The 16,370-nt window shown below is 45.6% G+C and overlaps 1 long non-coding RNA gene across 1 annotated transcript; it reads right to left on the bottom strand.

Moving 5' to 3' along the window:
- Positions 1-6,324: 6,324 nt before the first annotated feature.
- Positions 6,325-9,142, bottom strand: LOC139156115 (uncharacterized). Its single transcript, XR_011557231.1, has 3 exons — positions 8,532-9,142; positions 7,540-7,597; positions 6,325-6,831 (listed from the first exon to the last, which is right to left on the bottom strand). It is a non-coding gene; the product is annotated as an uncharacterized lncRNA (long non-coding RNA).
- Between the last annotated feature and the right edge of the window lie 7,228 nt (positions 9,143-16,370).

Below are 16,370 nucleotides of genomic sequence, written 5' to 3'. Positions count from 1 at the left end.
CTTCAGACTGACCGAATTCTGAAGCATAATACACCAGACATTGTGATCGTGGAGAAAAAGAAAGTATGGATCATTGACATCGCAATCCCAGGAGACAGCAGAATTGAAGAGAAGCAGCTAGAGAAATTAGTGAAATACGAAGATCTAAAAATCGAGCTGCAACGACTCTGGCATAAGCCCGTAAAAGTGGTCCCAGTGGTACTTGGCACGAAGGCCGCAGTGCCAAAGGATCTCAGCGGACATTTGAAAATCATCGGAATTGACAAAATCTCCATCTGTCAATTGCAAAAGGCCGCTTTACTGGGATCGGCAAACATAATTCGCCCGCTACATCACGCAGTCCTAGGTGCTTGGGAAGCGCCCGACTGGTGATGAAATATGAAATCCAGCATAGTGATCTTGTTTGCTGTGTTGTACTGACATAATTAATAATAATAATAATAATAATAATAATAATAATAATAATAATAATAATAATAATAATAGGAGGGAGGGAGGGAGGGAGGGAGGAAGGAAGGAAGGAAGGAAGGAGCCAGGCCCATTTCAGCAACGCCTAATCCTCCCCAGTGGATCTCCGCTCGTGGATCACGTAGAGAGACACCCCCTTCCCTCCCGGGGAAGCGGCTCCCTGCCCTCGGCCATTAACAGTTTAAAAGAAGACCCTCACCCCCGCCGAGGAAAAACCGCCGGGCTGGAGATCCGCCGCTGCCTTCCACAGAGATGCCGGCGCTCCGCCCCACTCCTCCTCCTCCCCTGGGTTTCCTCCCCCCTACCCGCGATTTTCCCTTATTCCCCCTGCAAACAGCAGGGGGGGGGGGGGACGACTCGGCTTCTCACCTCCCGCTCGCCGCCTGCTGGTTCCTGGCCGTACTTGTCCGCTCCTGATTCCGGCTGTTCTCTCCGGCGCCCGGTCTAGGCGGCTCAGGGGACGGCGCGGCGCTTTCGTGCTGCCGGGGACTCCTCAGCCAGCCCTCTGAGACCCCCAAGTCCTCCTGCCTGTGGCGCTGAGTCTCCCCTTCAGTCACCTCCTGCAGCCCCCCTGCATGATGGATGGATGTGGGGAAGGCAGAAGGAAGTCCACCCTCCCCTCCAGGGCTGCCATGACCCCCCTTGAGCTGCGGCCCCCCAAGACTGAAGATATCCCCATCCCTCCCCTTCTCTCTCTGCCCTTGAACTCGCCTCCTTCTGGTGAAGTCCAGGGAGACTCTGCCCGGTGACAAATTATGCTGAAGAAACGTGAACTCGCATTGGTCCTTCCCCTTTTCTGGCCCTCCCTATTCCGAAATTCCAAACAAACGCTCCCCCTGTGTGTGTGTTTGTGTGTGTGTGTGTGTGTTTGTGTGCGTGTGTGTGTGCAGCCAGATGCTTCCAGGTTCCAGCCCCTGACGAAGAATCCGCCATTCTGCATTGGGGGGGAGGGGCTGTCGCGGAGAAACGTTTATCTCTGCCGTTGGAGGTGGGAGGGGCCAGAACGAGAGACAGCACCAATGGGAATTCTGCCTCTTGAGCGTCATCGGCTTCTAGGCAAAGTCCTTTGTGGCTTCACCTGAAGGAGGTGAGAGAGAAGCGGAGATAGAGGGAGGGAGGGGGGGATCTTGGCCTGAAGAACCAACTGGGGCTTCTTCTCTGGGCGGAACTCTCTCCTCCAGTGGGGGAAGTGAAGGGAGAGTCTGCCCGGAGACCGTTAACGCTACAGAGGAGAGAATTTTCATTGGCCCTCTTCCTTTCTGGATGCTCACAATTCCTAATTTCGAGGAAGCCCCATTGCTGCCTCAGCTGCCTTTCTACAATTCCGGGAATCCCACTGCCTGAGCCAAAGGGATTCACAGGATTTTTGAGACAAATTGTTTTCCTGGAGGGTTGGGACCCTGAGGAGTGGAGGGGTGAGGCAGGGCGGGGCCAGGCAGGGGAGGGCAGAAGGAGGGTCCAGGGCCAGGCAATTCAGCCAGTTCAGATGAACACATCAACAGAGTTGGAAGGGACCTTGCAGGTCATCTAGTCCAACCCCCTGTCCAAGCAACATCTGCCTCTACATAGGATCGAACTCCCAACCTCCTGAACCAGGAAGAACCAGCTAAATCCCACCACTCCTCCCTTCCCCGTATTTTCTCTTCCTCCTGTCTATCTCCTTCTTCCTCCTGTCTATCTCCTTCTCTCTCCCTCCCCAAGTCATTTAGCCCCAGATCTTCCCAAGGTCTTTCAATCCCCGTTTTTTCTATTCATTCCACAGATTTTGCCTGGGACTCTTCGGGGGTCTCTTTCAGCTTCTGACTCTCCACCGTTTTTTTAAAAAAAATTTGAACAGTTTCAAAAAAACATATAGATACAAATATACATATGTACAAAACAAACTTTCAAAAGACACCACATGACATTACATAACACAAGAAGACCTAAGCAGTAAAAAATTATATTCATTTAGCAATGTTGCATATTGGTATATTTTCTCTGTATCTATAACACTTATTCATAAACTTATCTATATTCACGTAATTCATTACATTCCAACCCATTACAATTATCTCTCTCATAACATCTTGTCTAAATGCATCCACCTTTCACTTTATGTCCTATATACATCACTAAGTTTCTCGGGCGCTTTGCCTCCCCTTCCCCTGCTGCTCTCACGTTCCCTTTGGTTCCCTCCCGGGCTTTAAACCCCCACCCCTCCTCCTCTTCTTCCTCCTCCACCTCCACTGCTCTTCTTCACCCACATGCAACATGCGACCACAACCCCGCACCAACAATACCCCACCCACGCCTTTGTATTACGAATACGGGATTCCCAGATAGACACCCACACAAACAAACACATAAAACCTGGAAGGGGAGAGGCTTGTATCTCTCTCCCTCCCAGGAGGGGTCCCCAAACGCCCCCTGCCAGCCCCCTGCAGGGAACCACCAGCAATGCCCCCAGCAGCTACTTTCCTGGAGGGAAATCCTGGGTTGGAGGGAGGGGAGACAGGGGCCACCCACCCTTTGCTTGGTGATGCTGGGGAGACCCCTTATAAAGGCGGAGTTCCTTCCTGGGGATCCCGAAGAGCATCCAAACGTTCCTGGCACCAACTGGGAAAGAAGTCCCAATGGAAAGAAATTCCCGCACTGGCTGTGATTGTGGCTTGGAGGAGATAGGAAGCCCCCCTCCTTACAAGACCCTCTCCCTCCCTCCCATGGCTGCCTGCCATCTGGTGGGACCCCCTTCCCAGGGATGCTCCTCCTGGCCCCTCCCTTCCGGCCAGACCCCCTTGCAACCTCTTGACTGGGGAGGAGGGGGTGTCTCCATGCAAAGGGGTGGGGGGGAGGGACGGACGACGGGGAAGCCTTTCCTCCCCTCCCCCTCTGTGCCTTTTTATCAGGATGGAGAGCAAAAGGAGCAGAGACCGGCAAAAGGCAGCTACGCATGCTCAGCTCCTCTTTGAGGCTAAAGAGCTGCCAGGGCAGCGCTGCCTGCGGAGGGAGCCCCCTGGTAGTCGGCCACGACAGCCCCCCTTGCAAGCCAGAGGCAAGAGAGAGACATGCCTTTGCCTTATTTGGCAGAATGAGTGGGGTGTGGATGGAAGACTGACAGATCCTACGGTATCTTTTCCATGGAACTCAGAAGCTGCCTTTCACTGATTGATTGATTGATTGATTGATTTGATTGATCAATTGATTGATATGCCGCCCCTCTCCCGAGGCCTGGGAGCAGTTTACAACATAAAAACAAACAACAGAATGCAGTAGCTAAATCCTGTAGATGTCCTGGCTGGAGAGGGGGATCCAGAGAGGGGAGGGGGAAGGGTCTGAACAGACCTGTCTTATCATGACAAGAATCCCATTGCTTTGGGGTCTTCTGCTGCACACTTGGGAAGGAGTCAGACAAGAGTGCACAGATGAACCATTGTTGGACAGTCTGGTCATCCAATGGTTTCCAGGACTAAGGAAGAAGCCTAAAGGAATCAGGTCCAAATAGGTATTCCATTGAATTCAGTTCAAACCAACCTTTATTATGGTTGTAAAAGGAATAAAAATAACAAGAAAAACAAAAATAGACAGTTTGTACCCAAATAGTTTACAATTAAGAAACCCAAATCTCTTCAAATTAAAATCAAAAGGCAAATTAAAAAGCAGAGGAGGGGGGAGGAGGGGAAGGGAGGGGGAGAGGAGGGGGAGGGAGAGGAGGAGAAGATGAGGAAGAGAAAGATGAGGAGGAAGGAGAGGAGGAGTGGAATGGGGGAAGGAAGAAGAGGGAGGAGGTTAGAGGGAGGAGGAGAGGAGGGAGGGAAGAGGGGAAGGGAGGGAGGAGGAGGGTATGGAAGGGGGAGAAGAGGGGGGAGGAAGAGGATTCTTTGGATACAGCCTCAGATCCCTGTAGATCCTCTAGGATCTCTTCCTGGGTCTTTGTGGGATTCCTGCTGTTCTTTCACTTTTAGGATTTGGATGGAAAGTTCCCTCAGGTGTTTCTCTCTGGATGAACCAAAAGGAAAGACATCAACTCTGAGAAGCAACCAAATATTGCTACTTATTTACCTATAACAACAACTGCTTTGTGTCAGGAAAATCTCACTCTGGAAAGACACCAAAGTTTTGGGGCAGCTGGGGTGGGGAAGCGGCAGATCTTGAAAAAAAACCCCTTCAGTTCCACCAGACATACTCAGAGGTTTGTATCATAGGAATAAAAGGATCAGGAGCAACGTTCCCTCTAACTTTTTGACTGTGTGGAAAAGTGTAGTGTTTGAGAGGCACATTTTCATGCTTGAGCACCTGAATTTTTTTCACAGATGTCACCGAAGACAATAACAAAATCAGTGTTATTTGAAAATGAAAGTTTGCATTTTGTGATTGACAAACAAAAGAATAATAAAATACTACAAAAAATACAATGGAAGATCTTAAACATAAAACTTACCAGGAACTCAATCTGTATAGTCTGGAGGACAGAAGGGAAAGGGGGGACATGATCAAAACATTTAAATAGGTTAAAGGGTTAAATAAGGTTCGGGAGGGAAGTGTTTTTAATAGGAAAGAACACAAGAACAAGTCGGCACAATCTGAGGTTAGTTGGGGGAAAGATCAGAAGCAAGATGAGAAAATATTATTTTACTGAAAGAGTAGCAGATGCTTGGAACAAACCTCCAGCAGACATGGTTGGTAAATCCACAGTAACTCAATTTAAACATGCCTGGAAAAACATATATCCATCCTATACAGGAAATAGTATAAGGGCAGACTAGATGGACCATGAGGTCTTTTTTTGCCATCAATGTTCCATGTTTCTATATTGATGTAAAGGTAAACTTGAACTATAAAATATTGTTTGAACATCAAAGTAGGTTAACTATAAAATCAGTTTGGTGTAGAGATTTAAAGCACCAGGCTAAAAACTGGAATATGCAAAGAGGTCTTATTTTCTGTGGGCCATGATGGCTCTTTATTGTTTTTATGTTTGTCCATAAGAAGGTAAAGAGTCCTGTAGAACTGGGTCAAAAGCTGACCAACAGTGGTATAAGGATATAAGCAATGTAGGAAAAGGCAGATTTATAAATAAAAATAAATTTACATTTTAGACCTAAAATGGTCACCTAACATCAAAAACATCATCAAAAGAGCACAACAAAGAATGTTCTTTCTGCACCAGCTCAGGAAACTCAAACTGCCCAAGGAGCTGCTGATACAGTTCTACAGAGGAATCATTGAGTCTGTCATCTGCACCTCTATAACTGTCTGGCTTGGTGCTGCAACCCAACAGGACCGACACAGACTTCAGAGGATAATCAGAACTGCAGAAAAAACAATTGCTGCCAACCTGCCTTCCATTGAGGACCTGTATACTGCACGAGCCAGAAAGAGGGCGGGGGAAATATTTACTGACCCCTCGCATCCTGGACATGAACTGTTTTAACTCCTACCCTCAAATCGTCGCTACAGAGCACTGCACACCAAGACAACTAGACACAAGAAAAGTTTTTACTAAACAAATAATTCCCTCAACACTGTCAAACATTTTACTAAGTCTGCACTTCTATTTCTACTAATTTTTTCTCATCATTCCTATCATCCTTTTCCTCCCACTTAGAACTGTATGATTGTAACTTGTTGCTTGCATCCTAAGATTTTTATTAATCTTGATTGTTTCTTTATTGCTTATTTGACCCCTATGACAATCATTAGGTGTTGCACCTCGTGATTCTTGACAAATGTATCTTTTTCTTTTATGTACATTGAGAGCATCTGCACCAAGACAAATTCCTTGTGAGTGCAATCACACTTGGCCAATAAAATTCTATTGTATTCATTTATTATGCTTACAACAGCAGATAACAAGAAAAATTAAAATACTGACAGTTTGTGCCCCCAAGAATTAACAACTAAAAAACCGCAAACCACTTAGAATTAAAATCAACACCACCATTTTCCATATGGTAACTGTAGTCCGTATCAGGAGGCCCATGCTTCAGACTCTGGTGGTGCTTCTTAAGCTCTGACAGAACATTCCTCACTTCTTCGAGGTCTTTCTCAGAGTCAGCCTTCCCTTGGTTGAGATGGACATTTAGCTTGAGACCTCGCACAGATCTTTGTGGAGTTCTTCACTGTATTTCAGCAAAGATTCGTCCTCTAGCTCTAACTGATGACAAAATCTTCTGCAGGTTTTCTGCAGGCCTTCTGTTGTGGTCTTAAATTAATCCATTTTCTCCTGAAGACAACTGTGCTGATCTTTCATCCATCGATTGTCTTTCTGGAATTCCTGGGTCTGAAAGTCAAAGAAGTCTCTCGGTTCATCAACCTGAAGATTGGGACCATCAGTGGTCACAGAGATCTCGTAAGGATACTGACTGTATGCCCATTTCTGACCTGTTTGGAAAATGGAGAGACACAGTCACATCCTCTCTCAGTTCAGGGCCAATTTTTCTCACCTGCCTTCTCTACTCTGTCTTTATCCTACAGTTCTGGAGTCCATCATCTTCTGCTAGCATGAGATGCATGAAGCATGAAGAAACAATGGACATTCTGCAGATGGGTCTCCTGCAGAAGGATCATTTAGATACAATCTACCCAGACCTCAACTAAAAACCACAAGGTTAAAAATGTCGTATTTGAGGCACATCAAGTGAAAACCAACTCTCTGGAGCTGTTCCTAACACTGGGAAAGGTGGAAGGAAAGAGCAGGAAAGGAAAATTTGGGTTTGATTACTGTGTGAATGGGTGAATTTTTGGGAGATTCAAATATCAGACTGGGGACATATTATCCATCTTCCTCTATGGCCACTCAGAATCCACACAGTTTTCTTGCTGTCAATCAATGCTGATCAAACTTGCTGGAGAAGTCTGCAATGCTGACATAGGTGAAGGAAAGAGAAGAGAACCCGTAAGCAGCTACAGTGGGGAAGAGGGCAGATTGGGATGCCTGAAGGGCCAAGTTGGGGACAAATCTCCATGGAGAAAATCGATTATGAGCTGCTAGGCATCAACATTCAACTTGATGACACACAATCAATCCATCAATCAGTCAGTCAGTCAGTCAGTCAATCAATCAATCAGGCAGGCAGGCAGTTGACTTACAAGTTGTCTTCCAGCTGTAGCCTTCTACTGTGTACTTCCTTTTCACTGTCACCTTAACCTACCAATAAGGAACAGATTAGGGTTAATACAAACCGATGAAGTCATGATGGTGAACCTATGGCACACATGCCAGAGTTAGCACGCAGAGCTCTCTCTGTGGGCAGGCGCACCGATGCCCCAGCTCAGCCAGGGTTTCTGAGAGTTGCAATGCTCATTGGCCAGCTGGTCATTGAGTTTCAGTGCTTTGGCCTTCCAGCTTGGGCACTCTGGGTCTAAAACAGTGGTTCTCAACCTTTCTAAGGCCGCGACCCCTTAATATAGTTCCTTGTGTTGTGGTGACCCCCAACAATAAGTCTAGTGCCAATTCTCCCAACAGAGCTTTGAGCTGATTGGCAGGAAGGTCAGAGAGACTGTAAACGCCTGATTGGTCGGATTGTAAAATATGTTCCAAGATGCCAGAATAGAAGCTTTAGTTCCTAATGCCAGGGAAAATTTGTCTTTTCCCACGGTCTCAGGCGACCCCTGTGAAATGGTCATTCGATCCCCAAAGGGGTCCTGACCCCCAGGTTGAGAACCACTGGTCTAAAAGGTTTACCATCACTGGCCTAAAGCATTCATGAAATTACAGTATAAAAACTTTGTGTAAAAACCACAAAGTTGGTCCCTGTGAGGCACGGATGCCTTCAACTCCCAGAATTTTGCATGCTGGCTGGGTGGAGAATTCTGGGAGTTGAAGTCCCCCCATGCCTTAAAGGGGCCAAGTTTGAGAAACACCAACAAAATCCCCCAACACTGATCTCTCTTCAAACTATCCTGACTTCCCATTTGATTCTGTGTCCAACTCAATTTATATCATCACTTAAAAACCTCCAAAGGAGTCGGCATCATCTCTCATTCTTTGTGGCCATCTCTGCATTTCCTTGATGCTTCTGATAACAGGAAAAGTTGGCAACCAAGTGAAATTAAGATGGAACACCCCGCCAAGTACTTACGAGTCCCATCTCAGCCACGAAAGCCAGGTGGGTGTCCTCAAGCCAGTCTCTCTCTCAGCCTTCACAAGGTTGTTCTTGTGGGGAAGAAGGAATCTTAGATACATTCACTGCCTGGAGCTATTGAGAGAAATAATAAAAGTGGTGTGAAAAATCCAAATATTAAAAATTGAAAATAAATGAGTACGCCAGGCCAAGGGTGCTTGGGAAATAACTACCATATCTGGCCAATGGAATCGCAATTTAGGTGAATTTCCCCAAATAATTAAGTAGGTCAATCTCTAGCTTTGGGGTCACAATATCCATCCAACTGGGAGAGCCTGACTCCAATTTTTTGGCCCTAAATGTTGCAGGTTTTTCCTAGCGCCCTTTACCGTCAGCCAGCCAGCCCCAGCCCCTTTCTGGAGACAAGAACCTTTGACATAATGGATGAGGAGTTTGGTCTCAGGGATGGAGGCTACGGACACAGCAGGTATATCAGCACCTCTGTCATGTCTGACTGAACCCCCTTCGCACTTCTCCCAGTTTTTCCTTAATTCTACCTTAAAGGGAAGGTCTCTCCCCCGGAACTCGGAATTCCGAACTTGGAATTTGGAATTCCGAACTCGGAATTCCGAACTAGGAATTTGGAACTCGGAATTTGGAATTCTGAACTCGGAATTCCAAACTTGGAATTCTGAACTCGGAATTCGGAACTCGAAATTCTGAACTGGGAATTCGGAATTCTGAACACGGAATTCCGAACTTGGAATTCTGAACTCGGAATTCCGAACTTGGAACTCGGAATTCTGAACTCGGAATTCCAAACTTGGAATTGTGAACTCGGAATTCCGAACTTGGAACTCGGAATTCGGAACTAGGAATTCCGAACTTGGAATTCCGAACTCGGAACTCGGAATTCAGAACTCGGAATTTTGAACTCGGAACTCGGAATTCCGAACTTGGAATTCTGAACTTGGAATTCTGAACTCGGAATTCTGAACTTGGAAATCTGAACTCGGAATTCCGAACTCGGAATTCGGAACTCGGAACTCAGAATTTGGAATTCTGAACTCGGAATTCCGAACTTGGAACTCGGAATTCTGAACTCGGAATTCCAAACTTGGAATTCCAAACTTGGAATTGTGAACTCGGAATTCCGAAGTCGGAATTCCGAACTCGGAACTCAGAATTCGGAACTCGGAATTTGGAATTCTGAACTCGGAATTCCGAACTTGGAACTCGGAATTCGGAACTCGGAATTCCGAACTTGGAATTCCGAACTTGGAACTCGGAATTCGGAACTCGGAATTTTGAACTCAGAATTCCGAACTTGGAACTCGGAATTCGGAACTCGGAATTTGGAATTCTGAACTCGGAATTCCGAACTCGGAACTCGGAACTCGGAATTTGGAATTCGGAACTCGGAATTCCGAACTCGGAACTCGGAATTCGGAACTCGGAATTTTGAAGTCGGAACTCGGAATTCCGAACTTGGAATTCCGAACTTGGAATTCTGAACTCGGAATTCCGAACTTGGAACTCGGAATACGGAACTCGGAATTCCGAAGTCGGAATTCCGAACTTGGAACTCGGAATTCTGAACTCGGAATTTGGAATTCTGAACTCGGAATTCCGAACTTGGAATTCTGAACTTGGAATTCTGAACTTGGAATTCTGAACTTGGAATTCTGAACTCGGAATTCTGAACTTGGAATTCTGAACTTGGAATTCCGAACTCGGAATTCGGAACTCGGAACTCGGAATTTGGAATTCTGAACTCGGAATTCCGAACTTGGAACTCGGAATTCTGAACTCGGAATTTGGAATTCTGAACTCGGAATTCCGAACTCAGAACTCGGAATTCCGAACTCAGAATTCCAAACTCGGAATTCCAAACTTGGAACTCAGAATTCGGAACTCGGAATTCCAAACTCGGAATTCCGAACTTGGAACTCGGAATTCGGAACTCGGAATTTGGAATTCTGAACTCGGAATTCCAAACTTGGAATTGTGAACTCGGAATTCTGAACTCGGAATTCCGAATTCAGAACTCGGAATTCTGAACTCGGAATTCCGAACTTGGAACTCGGAATTCCGAACTTGGAATTGTGAACTCGGAATTCCGAAGTCGGAATTCCGAACTCGGAACTCGGAATTTGGAATTCGGAATTTGGAATTCTGAACTCGGAATTCCGAACTTAGAACTCGGAATTCGGAACTCGGAATTCCGAACTTGGAATTCCGAACTTGGAACTCGGAATTCGGAACTCGGAATTTTGAACTCGGAACTCGGAATTCCGAACTTGGAATTCTGAACTCGGAATTCCGAACTTGGAACTCGGAATTCCGAACTCGGAATTCCGAACTTGGAATTCCGAACTTGGAACTCGGAATTCGGAACTCGGAATTTTGAACTCGGAACTCAGAATTCGGAACCCGGAATTCCGAACTCGTAATTCCGAACTTGGAACTTGGAACTCGGAATTTGGAATTCTGAACTCGGAATTCCAAACTTGGAATTGTGAACTCGGAATTCCGAACTCGGAATTCCGAACTCGGAACTCAGAATTCTGAACTCGGAATTCCGAACTTGGAACTCAGAATTCGGAACTCGGAATTCCGAACTTGGAATTCCGAACTTGGAACTCGGAATTCGGAACTCGGAATTTGGAATTCTGAACTCGGAATTCCGAACTTGGACTCGGAATTCGGAACTCGGAATTCCAAACTTGGAATTGGGAACTCGGAATTCCGAAGTCGGAATTCCGAACTCGGAACTCGGAATTCGGAATTCGGAATTCGGAATTCGGAATTCTGAACTCGGAATTCCAAACTTGGAACTCGGAATTCGGAACTCGGAATTCCAAACTTGGAATTGTGAACTCGGAATTCCGAAGTCGGAATTCCGAACTCGGAACTCGGAATTCGGAATTCGGAACTCGGAATTCGGAACTCGGAATTCCGAACTTGGAACTCGGAATTCGGAACTCGGAATTTTGAACTCGGAATTCCGAACTTGGAACTCGGAATTCGGAACTCGGAATTTTGAACTCGGAATTCTGAACTTGGAACTCGGAATTCCGAACTCGGAATTCCGAACTCGGAATTCCGAACTTGGAACTCGGAATTCCGAACTCGGAATTCCGAACTCGGAATTCCGAACTTGGAACTCGGAATTCCGAACTCGGAATTCCGAACTTGGAACTCGGAATTCGGAACTCGGAATTTTGAACTCGGAATTCCGAACTTGGAACTCGGAATTCGGAACTCGGAATTTGGAATTCTGAACTCGGAATTCCGAACTCGGAACTCGGAATTCCGAACTCGGAATTCCAAACTTGGAACTCGGAATTCGGAACTCGGAATTCGGAACTCGGAATTCCGAACTTGGAACTCGGAATTCGGAACTCGGAATTTGGAATTCTGAACTCGGAATTCCGAACTCGGAACTCGGAATTCGGAACTCGGAATTTGGAATTCTGAACTCGGAATTCCGAACTTGGAACTCGGAATTCGGAACTCGGAATTCCGAACTCGGAATTCCGAACTTGGAACTCGGAATTCGGAACTCGGAATTCCGAACTCGGAATTCCGAACTTGGAACTCGGAATTCGGAACTCGGAATTTGGAATTCTGAACTCGGAATTCCGAACTCGGAACTCGGAATTTGGAATTCTGAACTCGGAATTCCAAACTCGGAACTCGGAATTCCGAACTCAGAATTCCGAACTCAGAATTCCAAACTTGGAACTCGGAATTCGGAACTCGGAATTTTGAAGTCGGAACTCAGAATTCCGAACTTGGAATTCCGAACTTGGAATTCTGAACTCGGAATTCCGAACTTGGAACTCGGAATTCGGAACTCGGAATTCCGAACTCGGAATTCCGAACTTGGAACTCGGAATTCGGAACTCGGAATTTGGAATTCTGAACTCAGAATTCCGAACTTGGACTCGGAATTCGGAACTCGGAATTCCAAACTTGGAATTGTGAACTCGGAATTCCGAAGTCGGAATTCCGAACTCGGAACTCGGAATTCGGAACTCGGAATTCCGAACTCGGAATTCCGAACTTGGAACTCGGAATTCGGAACTCGGAACTCGGAATTCCGAACTCGGAATTCCAAACTTGGAACTCGGAATTCGGAACTCGGAATTTTGAACTCGGAATTCCAAACTTGGAACTTGGAATTCGGAACTCGGAATTTGGAATTCTGAACTCGGAATTCTGAACTCGGAATTCCGAACTCGGAACTCGGAATTCGGAACTCGGAATTCCGAACTTGGAACTCGGAATTCGGAATTCCGAACTCGGAATTCCGAACTTGGAACTCGGAATTCGGAACTCGGAATTTGGAATTCTGAACTCGGAATTCCGAACTCGGAACTCGGAATTCTGAACTCGGAATTTGGAATTCTGAACTCGGAATTCCGAACTTGGAACTCGGAATTCTGAACTCGGAATTCCGAACTCGGAATTCCGAACTCGGAATTCCGAAATTGGAACTCAGAATTCGGAACTCGGAATTTTGAACTCGGAATTCCGAACTTGGAACTCGGAATTCGGAACTCGGAATTTGGAATTCTGAACTCGGAATTCCGAACTCGGAACTCGGAATTCCGAACTCGGAATTCCAAACTCGGAATTCCGAACTTGGAACTCGGAATTCGGAACTCGGAATTCCGAACTCGGAATTCCGAACTTGGAACTCGGAATTCGGAACTCGGAATTTTGAAGTCGGAACTCGGAATTCCAAACATGGAATTCCGAACTTGGAATTCTGAACTCAGAATTCCGAACTTGGAACTCGGAATTCGGAACTTGGAATTCCGAACTTGGAATTCCGAACTTGGAACTCGGAATTCGGAACTCGGAATTTGGAATTCTGAACTCGGAATTCCGAACTTGGACTCGGAATTCGGAACTCGGAATTCCAAACTTGGAATTGGGAACTCGGAATTCCGAAGTCGGAATTCCGAACTCGGAACTCGGAATTCGGAATTCGGAATTCGGAATTCGGAATTCGGAATTCTGAACTCGGAATTCCAAACTTGGAACTCGGAATTCGGAACTCGGAATTCCAAACTTGGAATTGTGAACTCGGAATTCCGAAGTCGGAATTCCGAACTCGGAACTCGGAATTCGGAATTCGGAACTCGGAATTCGGAACTCGGAATTCCGAACTTGGAACTCGGAATTCGGAACTCGGAATTTTGAACTTGGAACTCGGAATTCGGAACTCGGAATTCCAAACTCGGAATTCCGAACTTGGAACTCGGAATTCGGAACTCGGAATTTGGAATTCTGAACTCGGAATTCCGAACTTGGACTCGGAATTCGGAACTCGGAATTCCAAACTTGGAATTGTGAACTCGGAATTCCGAAGTCGGAATTCCGAACTCGGAACTCGGAATTCGGAACTCGGAATTCCGAACTCGGAATTCCGAACTTGGAACTCGGAATTCGGAACTCGGAATTCCGAACTCGGAATTCCGAACTTGGAACTCGGAATTCGGAACTCGGAATTCCAAACTCGGAATTCCGAACTTGGAACTCGGAATTCGGAACTCGGAATTTTGAACTCGGAATTCCGAACTTGGAACTCGGAATTCGGAACTCGGAATTTGGAATTCTGAACTCGGAATTCCGAACTCGGAACTCGGAATTCGGAACTCGGAATTCGGAACTCGGAATTCCGAACTTGGAACTCGGAATTCGGAACTCGGAATTCCGAACTTGGAACTCGGAATTCGGAACTCGGAATTTGGAATTCTGAACTCGGAATTCCGAACTCGGAACTCGGAATTCTGAACTCGGAATTTGGAATTCTGAACTCGGAATTCCGAACTCGGAACTCGGAATTCCGAACTCGGAATTCCGAACTCGGAATTCCAAACTTGGAACTCGGAATTCGGAACTCGGAATTTTGAAGTCGGAACTCGGAATTCCGAACATGGAATTCCGAACTTGGAATTCTGAACTCGGAATTCCGAACTTGGAATTGTGAACTCGGAATTCCGAAGTCGGAATTCCGAACTCGGAACTCGGAATTCGGAATTCGGAATTCTGAACTCGGAATTCCAAACTTGGAACTCGGAATTCGGAACTCGGAATTCCGAACTTGGAACTCGGAATTCGGAATTCCGAAGTTGGAATTCCGAACTCGGAACTCGGAATTTGGAATTCTGAACTCGGAATTCCGAACTTGGAACTCGGAATTCGGAACTCGGAATTTTGAACTTGGAACTCGGAATTCCGAACTTGGAATTCTGAACTTGGAATTCTAAACTCGGAATTCCGAACTTGGAACTCGGAATTCTGAACTCGGAATTTGGAATTCTGAACTCGGAATTCCGAACTTGGAACTCGGAATTCGGAATTTTGAACTCGGAATTCCGAACTTGGAATTCTGAACTCTTTTGATATACAAGACAAATCAACTTGGACAAACTGAATTTGCAAAAGACCCTCAATCAGTCAAAAGATCATGGAGTACTCATTCCCAATTACCAGAGTCCACTGCAACAGTTTTGCCAAAAAAGCACTAAGAGTCACAAACTTTATTCTATGCAACTTCTTCTCTAGAAACACCAAACTACTAACCAGAGCATACAAAACATTTGTCAGACCAATTCTTGAATACAGCTCACCTGTATGGAATCCACAATGCACAACTGACATTAATACAATTGAAGGAGTCCACAAATACTGTACTTCACAAAAAGAGTCCTCCACTCCTCCTGACACAACAAATTACCTTACTCCTCCAGACTTCAATTACTATGTTTAGAAAATTTACAGCTATGTTGCCTCCAAACGGATTTAACAGTTGTTCATAAAATCATACATCACAACGTACTCCCTGTTAGCGACTACGTCACCTTTAACAACAACCCTAGCGTACGCAATAGATACAAACTAAATGTAAATCACTCCAAACTAGACTGCAGAAAATATGATTTCAGCAATAAGAGTGGTCAACACCTGGAATTCACTACCGGACTTTGTTGTTTCCTCCCCCAATCCCAAAATCGTCAACCTTAGGTTGTCTACAACAGACCTCTCCCCTTTTCTAAGAGGTCTGTAAGGGGCATGCAGGTGCACCTTTGTGCCTACCTTTCCTGTCCTAATGTCATTTTATCTTTTCTATCTCTACTTTATACTTATATTATGCTAAACGATACAATACTATATTTGTATGACAAATAAATGAAATAAATAAATAAATAAAATAAATAAACTTGTTCAAAGCTTCCTAAACTATGTGGTCATGTATGTTAGATGGCAGGTGACTCAGATGTGTTTTATTTCCCTTTCCTGTGGGATCTTTTGTGCTATGAAATGCACAGGAAAAGAAGAGAAGGAAGCTTTACATTATATTTCTTATTTTGCTTACAGGAGAATACTGAGGGTGTATTCAACAAGACTTGTTCTGTCAGCTACAGCTCCTATCGAAATGTCTTCCCCGTCTGGACCCTGGGGCGCTTTTCGTCCCTATATCCTGCCAGCCCCCTTTCAGGCAAATGCTCAACAAAGGCAAGAAATAGGAGGAAAATATTGGTTGCAGAAATGACCAACGGACATAGTCCAGGATTTGCTGCTCTGTAAATGTGGGGTTTGTAACCAACCTTAAGGGAACATCCCACCTGTTTGTCTGAGGTTCTTTTTGAGACAGGAACTTGAGGCCAATTAAAATACTCTTTTCCAAGGAACCAGTGAAGAGAGAAATCAGTGAAAACCTGCTACTGCCCTGTTGTTATTGCTCCTTATAAGGTATCTCTAAATTTAGCTACATTTAGGTTAGATGGAGAGATCTCTAGATTGCAGTCCTTAGTTTGTAGCTTGCAGGCAGAAGTGGAA

This window comes from Erythrolamprus reginae, unplaced genomic scaffold (genome assembly GCF_031021105.1).
Source record: "Erythrolamprus reginae isolate rEryReg1 unplaced genomic scaffold, rEryReg1.hap1 scaffold_299, whole genome shotgun sequence".
NCBI lineage: Eukaryota > Metazoa > Chordata > Lepidosauria > Squamata > Dipsadidae > Erythrolamprus > Erythrolamprus reginae.
The sequence above is the reverse complement of the archived record's forward strand: the minus strand, read 5'-3'. Positions and strand labels throughout refer to the sequence as shown.